Source organism: Lactuca virosa, chromosome 5 (genome assembly GCF_052849685.1).
Source record: "Lactuca virosa cultivar CGN04683 chromosome 5, Lactuca_virosa_CGN04683_v6, whole genome shotgun sequence".
Lineage (NCBI taxonomy): Eukaryota > Viridiplantae > Streptophyta > Magnoliopsida > Asterales > Asteraceae > Lactuca > Lactuca virosa.
The window spans coordinates 237,024,450-237,032,754 of NC_136430.1; the positions used below are offsets into that span (position 1 = coordinate 237,024,450).

The 8,305-nt window shown below is 36.6% G+C and overlaps 2 long non-coding RNA genes across 2 annotated transcripts; one reads left to right on the plus strand and one right to left on the minus strand.

Annotated features, from left to right (window-relative positions):
• Window positions 1-308: 308 nt before the first annotated feature.
• LOC145114019 (uncharacterized) lies at window positions 309-2,333 on the minus strand. Its single transcript, XR_013710903.1, has 3 exons — window positions 2,229-2,333; window positions 1,794-1,908; window positions 309-395 (listed from the first exon to the last, which is right to left on the minus strand). It is a non-coding gene; the product is annotated as an uncharacterized LOC145114019 (long non-coding RNA).
• On the plus strand, window positions 2,250-3,543 carry LOC145114018 (uncharacterized). Its single transcript, XR_013710902.1, has 3 exons — window positions 2,250-2,758; window positions 2,860-2,965; window positions 3,062-3,543. It is a non-coding gene; the product is annotated as an uncharacterized LOC145114018 (long non-coding RNA).
• The last annotated feature ends 4,762 nt before the right edge of the window (window positions 3,544-8,305 follow it).

An 8,305-nucleotide genomic window follows, 5' to 3' on the forward strand; every position in this document is an offset into this window, starting at 1 on the left:
CAGACATGAAGTACCGTAAGTAGTCGAGAAGCAGTGTTATTAATATTAATAATACTTTTATAAGTAGCTAGTTGCTATAGTTGTATTCCTCTTTCGAGGATACGAGTTCTCTATAGCCAATTTAGCTCTGATACCAATCTGTCACACCCCTGGCCGAGGCGACGGAACACGCCGGGCTGTGTGACTAAGTTCATGGATCACAGGCAAATTGAATATACAGCACAAGTACAACAATAAACAAAATAGCATTCATGTTCGATCTTGATATTTGAATACAAGGTTTTACAAATAATAATAATACATGAATTGCCTTAACAGGTAGGCATATCATACAACAACAAATACACTTGGTCACATGTAATCCAATTTGTCTTGAATGCCTGGTTAGTGTTTTCCTGAGAATACATGTAGTTTTAAAAGTCAACACAAAGGTTGGTGAGTGTCACATGTTTTCTGCTAACGCAGTAATACTTTTAATAAGTCTAAAAAGTATTATCTTTGTATGTATAACGATAGTTAAAAAAAATAGTATTTGCAAAGAGTCTTTAAAATCCAAGAATGTATTTTGATATGAATAAATTCATGCTTTTAACATGTACTTGTAATAACTCCTTGAAAGTCAAAATGAATGCTTGTATAAGAAATTTTCATACTTAAAATGCACTTGTAATGACTTCTTAAAAGTCAAAATGAATGCTTCGTATAAGTAATTTTCATACTTAAAAATGTACTTGTAATGACTTCTTAATAGTCAAAATGAATGCTTTGTATAAGTAATTTCCATACTTAAAAATGTACTTGTAATGACTTCTTGAAAGTCAAAATGAATGCTTGTATAAGTAATTTTCATACTTAAAATGCACTTGTAATGACTTCTTATAAGTCAAAATGAATGCTTTGTATAAGTAATTTCCATACATAAAAATGTACTTGTAATGACTTCTTAAAAGTCAAAATGAATGCTTTGTATAAGTAATTTCCATACTTAAAAATGTACTTGTAATGACTTCTTAAAAGTCAAAATGAATGCTTTGCATAAGTAATTTCCATACTTAAAAAATATACTTGAAGGCAACAAAACCTATTGTTGTAGTAAGAGAGAGAGAAATTCGTGTTATAGCATTCGTAAAAGCCGAGTATGATTGTCGTATTTAAAAATGTATAAATTACTCGCTTTTATAGAGAAATGTAGTTCAATATAATGGTCTTTTATAAGTGTGTAAAGCCTCATGCATAAAAGTATTCATGTATAAAAGTGTTTGAAACTTTTAAATACTTTAAACTTGTATATGTGTAAAGCCTTATGCATAAAAGTATTCATGTATAGAAGTCTTAAAACTTTGGAATACTTTAAATTGGTAGTATGCATATCATATAAGACTAAAAATGAATGTTTCAAATTAATGAACATGTGTACATGTATAAACTTTATGCATATAAACATATAAATATACATGCATAGTAATATCTTTAACCATTGAAATACTACACAGTTTCATAACGTACTTGTTATAATATAAAAATCATAAAACTTTGTATCGTGTAGTATTTGTTGTGTGAAATGGTTATTTCACGATAAAATAATCATAACATGTATACAAAAAGTTTTTACTAGTTTATTTTTAACAATATGGTAAATTGTTAAATAATAATATTTTTATAAACTATGTTTATTGTATTTTCGTATAAAAGATAATATATTTGTATAAACAAAACATATAGGCACATGAATTTCCCCCCCCCCCCCCCCCCCGAAATAATTAAAATATTGAAAAGGGGCCGTAAGCACTCACCTTGAAGCGTGAGTTCCAATCGTTCGAAGTCGGTTCCTTTTGAGAAACTTTTTGTAAGATTTGTTACGTGACATTTCTCGTTCTTAAAACGAACCACCGGGTATATTTATGATACCTAATAAAACCAAGAGAGTACTTTTGGTATTAATTATTAAGTGTAGGGTGGTTTTTGTGAATACAAATAATTTCAAGGGATCGATTTTGCTAAAATCATTCAACAAGGGACTGATCTTGTGATCTGTTTACAAGACAGGGACTGAAACTGTACATTCTTGCTAGGATTTTCGAAGGGAGGGTCTGTTTTTATTGTTTTGATGGCAGTTTGACTCAAGTGAAAATCATTTCACAGGAGGGACCGATTTTGTAAATTCATCTAACTTGAGGGTTATATTTAATTAAATGGGATTCAAGTTTGAACAGTTCCCCTTCATTTACCAGTCGCGATTTCTTTGCAGTTCAGACAATTTGGGGACGAGACCATGACCTAGGTCTAGCGTTTCCGACTTGAGCAGTCAAATGGACAACCAATCAGTAGAAATTACATAGTGGTGGTGGTCGATCGAATACTCACAGTGGCAGTGAGTGGTAGCCGGTCGAGGTTCCATACCAACGACAACAAGCGGGGACAACGACGGAGGGTGGTTCTGCGACAGCAGCAGACGGAGAAGGGTTGGACGTCCGCTGCTTCTCGGTCGGCTGCTAGGTGCGAGCGCGAAGGTTCGATCGGCGAAGAGAGAGGTGTCTTCGGGTCTTGACGAGAGGAAGAAAGAACGGGATGGGGGTAGCGCAGCAGCGAGGGTCGATGGAGTCGTGAAGAAGCAGCAAAGTCTTCTTCGTCTCTTCCGGCAGCGAGGTGTGAGGTCCGGACATTGCAAGCAGGTGGGGATTCGGTGGTGAAGGCCGACATGAGAGAGGGCAGGTGCGATGGGGGGTGTGCGGGGTTGATGTTTGCTCAATAATCACAGGTTTCCTTTCATCTCTCTTCTTTTTACTTTGACTGTAAATCCATGGGGTTTAGTCAATAGATTTAGGTTAAGATGAGCGTTTGCTGATTGATTCTTGACAGTGGAAAGAACGAGGGGCACAATCGGGGCTGCTGTGGTCGATTAGAAATCCAGAAGAAGATGATCAGAAGCAACCATTTCAAAATATGGATCGATGGTGGCTAACAGGTACTCCCCTTGATTTATTTGTTTATCATTTGGGTGTGTGTGTGTGTTGATGAACATTGATGAAGGGAAAGATGATTTGGGTTTATTGTTTTACAGAAATCAATGGGTGAAAAGGATTGATTGGGTTTGGTGTGTTCATCTTGAACAGAAGGAGTAAGGGGGTTGACGGGAAGCATATGTCGAACAGGGGATGTTTGGCTCGTGGCCTTCCACGGAAGGAGTGTGAGTTGTTACAGGTGAGAAAAACGTGGGAAGGAAGGAAGATAGTGGAGTGCAAAAACTGGTTTCCTTTTTGAGTGTGCAGAAAATGGAGCACAAACTTGCGTGTGTGATCATATGAATAATGACTCAGAGTATTAACTTGTGGGAGTAGCACGTGGGGTATGAGTGTGTACCATATATATTTTTGTTTATCAGATGATTTATTTATACAGATTGTATACATTGTAATTGTATGGTATAGTGTTTGAGTCTTGATTTGGATAAGGAAGAGTGTAAGCAACTTGAGGCATACCAACACATTTTCTTTGTGTGGAATTTTATATATGCATGGTTCAATAATTGTTATTTATGTATAATATATTAATGTGTGTATTTTGTGTGTAAATTGTTATACAACAAATTTCATTATGTATCTTGTGTATGTATTAGTTAAATTGGAATGTGAAGGGAAATAATATATTTAACTTGCTTTCTTTTGCCCATAATTGTATATACATTTGATTAGACACTCTTATTAGTATCCACATGTATGTATACTTAAGACTTTTACAAATCATGTATTGATAAATGAAATCTATTTTCTTTTGTCATAAGTTTGTTATATAATTAGTGTAATATATATATATATATATATATATATCTATATATATATATATATATATATATATATATATAACTAATACCTTAGGAAATGTGAAATAGTTAATTTGTTAAACCTTTGTCTCTTATATTTAAAATTGACATATATCACATACTCCTATATACATATGTATATAAATTTATATATATTTGGTGATGTTATGTAACTTTAATTATAACGTATATGCATTGTGATTGCATGATTAATTATTTGTTATATACAATATGAGTTTATAAAAATTATAAAAAAATTCAAAATTTTTTTTTTTTGAAAAATACGCTCTCCACACATATATGTATGTAGATGTACATAGTTTTAGAAATTTTGAGTTATCTCTTCGTTAAGATCTGTCATAACTAGACTGGATAACAATATATTATTTCCATAATATATTATCAATAATTGAAATCATATCGAAATCAATAGTTTAAGGTTTTGCGATTAATAAATTTGAAGACGAATGATTTTTCAACTTTTTATAAATATTTTTACTAAAAATATTTCAAATATGAAATTAGATATTAGGCTATAGCCTGAGTCCAAAAATATTTTCGGAAAAACCGTTTGAGGTGTGCAAGTCCCTCAACGTTTAGAAACAGTTTTAGCGATTTTAATAGAATTAGTATTATGCTGGTTTTTTTTTTATTCTTAAAACGATCATATCTTTTGCAGATGAACTCCGTTTTGGACGTTGTTTATATTTTCGGAATTAGGGAAATGCATACTACGAGACTAGAGTGTTTGTATTGTTCACAACAACTTAATACAAAATTTCAGTTTTTCAGACGCGTTAACTAAGGTTGCAGTTTGAGTTGTTTGATTTGTTTGTCAACTTACACATTTGGAAGTAAAATATCATCTGGTATCTTATAATAGTTGAAATAACTCATTTATTTTATATTAGATGCACCAAAACTCAATGATTCAAACTACAAAGAGACTTACTGTGAACTTGATCGTTCACAGTCTTTGACCAAAAATCCGGGATGTCACACTATGTGTCGGGCCCGGTCAGAACTAAATTGATGTGTTCAGTTATGTTCTATGTCAGACGAATCGGAAATCGGGAAACAAAATTGCAAGACAATAAGTATGACTATGTTCCATCTATTTGTCCGCATAGATATCTTGAGAACAGAGGAGTATATGTTCCCTTATCTGAATGGCATGTCACTGACTAGGTCAGAGTTTGACAGCGGCTTTTAAAAGCTTACGATTGCTAAGTCGGATCCGGAAGTCACATTGGCAGGTATAGTTATTAGACTTATCCAAGTGGGAGACTATTGGATTTGGTGTCTAAGCCCATAACTATAATTGGGATGTACTTAACCCGATTGTAGCATGGTCCTTTTGGGTTGCCTTCACCAGTGCAATTTGATAGGATGGACTTTTGAGAATAAGGTTAATTATGATTTATTAATATATTACAAGTATAATATATTAATATGAAATCATATTATTTAATTAGTATTGATCAAGAATTAATTTGGAATTAATTTTGTGATCAAAAGAGACTAATTAAATATATGGGGAATGATTGTGTAAATCAATGATTCTAGTAGTGGGCTAATGATCCATGGTTATTTAGGATAGGCTAAACCAATGAGATAATCCATGGATAGTCCATGGAGGTTAACTCATGGATCCTAAGTAATATGAAAGGTAATTACGGTTTACAAAGTGTAACCCTAGCATTTGCCACACTATAAATAGAACCCCCCCCCCCCTTATGGACAAAATCGGTTACACTATAAGCCACAAGTTTTCTTGGAGAGTGATATTGATTTTGTGCAAGCAACCTATTCTCTCAAGCCTCTTCTTGCATATTGGTGTTTGTGAACCATTAGAGGCATCACACTTGGGGTGCTCAAGCTTTCAAAGGTCGAGAACTACAAGTCCTCCTAAGAGGTAAGTAATCTAACTAGTTGTATTGTTCATTTGACAATTTGTATGCTAGTTAGGAGAATGCTTTGGAAAAAATTGAAAATGCATGTATAATTAGAGAAAACATAGATCCAAAGCATCTAGGGTTTCATGTGCACCATAGGAGTGTTATAGTGCTCAAACCCAACAATAACCAACTATCATGCCTCATAATATAACTTCAGCTAGTGTGCCACATATCATAAAATGGGCCGGCCTTGGTGCCTTCGACCCATTGGTATGGTGAGGAGGCTCACCTCTCGTGAATGCTGCACTGACAAGATAAGATCCGATAAGTCCCAACGCACAGCTCCGACTCAACTGCCTATAATCATCATGTGATTAACTTGTCACAATCCCAATGAAACATCCGGATTCCCAGGTATCTTATTTTAATTATTTATGTTGAATTTTAGAAAGGGACTCGGCGAGTAGGCGCTCAGACTCGCCGAGTGGGATCGCGCACTTTGGTCTGATTTAATGAAGGACTCGGCGAGTCCATACGTGGACTCGGCGAGTCCATGCTGTTTAATGAAACCCTAATTCTCGGGGCCTGAGCCCTATTTAAGGACCTTTATAGCCACCATTTGCGGCTACCAGACCCTTGAGAGAAACCCTAAGAGTGCTTGAGTGTTTGTGAGAGGGAAGAAGCCATTATTTGATCTTTGTGGGTTGGTTTTGCAAGAAGAAGGTGGTTCCAGCTTAGAGGAGGCCAAGGAGGTTGCATATCTGTGGATTTCAAGCAAAGGACATCATCCTTGAGGTAGCACATCGATCCTTTTTCTGTTTTGTTAAAGAATCCATGGATCTAGGGTTTTCTATACCCTTTATTGGGTTGATTTGTTGGGAATATGGTCCCTTATCATGTTTAGACTTCAGATCTGGACCCATAGTGGTCCAGAGAACTCTATCCACCTTGCTTTATGATGAGTTATGGAAGAAATGGACTTAGGATGTTGTATTTGGGGCTAATTCATCAAGTAGGGTTATTTGGACATTTCATGAGTATCAAGATCGAACCTTTACGTGTTTATTGAGCTTGGAAAGGTCAAATCTATGGATTAGAGGAACAGATCTGACCTCAGATGGTTATTTGAGTATGGGCATGGCGGCAACTCGCTGAGTCCATAAGTGGACTCGACGAGTCGAGTCGGGGTTGCCCCGCGATTCGTGACAGGTGTAACTCGTCGAGTGGAAGGATGACTCGACGAGCCAAGAGAGGCTGAAAGGATTCAAAGGACCCGCATGGACTCGCCGAGTCGCCCATGTGCACTCGACGAGTCGGGTCAAAGTTTGACCGTTGACTTTCGTTGACTTTAGGGTTCTGGTCAAGACTGATTCAGGAGAGTTTAGGGAAGGGTAGAATGGCCTTCTACCCAGTTTGTAGAGATGAGATCATGAGAGAATATTGATCAGGATTTTATTTGAATAATAGGAGGAGGCAAAGTCGGGACGTTGAGCACGAGAGTTTATCCGACTTCATTGAGGTGAGTCTTCTCACTATACTGTACCTGGAAGGGTACTTATGTGTGACCGGAAGGTCTTGTATGCTATGATGTATGTGCTATATGCGGTTATGTGATATGTATGTGCTATGTATGATTATGTATGATATGGACCGGAAGGTCAAGTGGTTACGGACCGGAAGGTCGATACGGGTAGGACCGGAAGGTTTACCGGGATTTGGGACGGGAGTCCCCTGAGACACATGGATCGGAAGATCCTACATAGTTGTGGCCTGGAAAGGCGTATGTGTGGCATGTGGTATTTTGGGGAACTCACTAAGCATTTATGCTTACAGTTGTTATGATATGTGTTTCAAATACTAGCGAAGACCGTGGGAAGGCGCCGACATGATCCGTACACACTTATGGAGTTTATGTTATTGAGATTCTGGGACATGTTTTTGTTATGACACAATGACACATTATGTTTTGTGATTATCATGCGAATGAAAGTATGATTTAAAAATGAAAAATTGTTTTGAAAATTTACGTTGAATCAAGTTGGTATCAGAGCCTTGGTTTGAGGGATTCGGGTGCATCTTCGGATGAATCTGAACTCAAACTGAGGAATTGAGAAAGTTTTTCATAAAATAAACAATTTTTCTAAAAGAGTAAAAGATTTTGAGAAAGGCAGAAGGAAGCAGTGTGTACGATCAGCCAGCGCCTGAACGGTGATTTCCCAAAATACCCTTACATTATGTGTTATGAGATATGTTATGATATGATATGCATGATAGAGCTGGCTTGGTATTCATATTAGGACTAGAGTGGCCTGATTTTGTGATGCCTTAGCCTAGGAAGGATTTTGCTGCTATGTGATGCTTAAGAGCGAGTAGGTAGCAGTGAGGAGCTGATGAGGGGTCTACGAAAGGGTAGCCTATGCCAGTGAGATATAGAGTGCTTGTGACCTGGGATCCAAGGAGGAGGACTTAGAGTGAATGCTGATGCGGTGTGGACGGTAGTATAGGGCCCGTACTACTGAAGACACCGGAGCAGTGCGCACCCTAAGTACGAATCCTTGGGGTACTAAGGAACAAGTAGGGTTGAGTT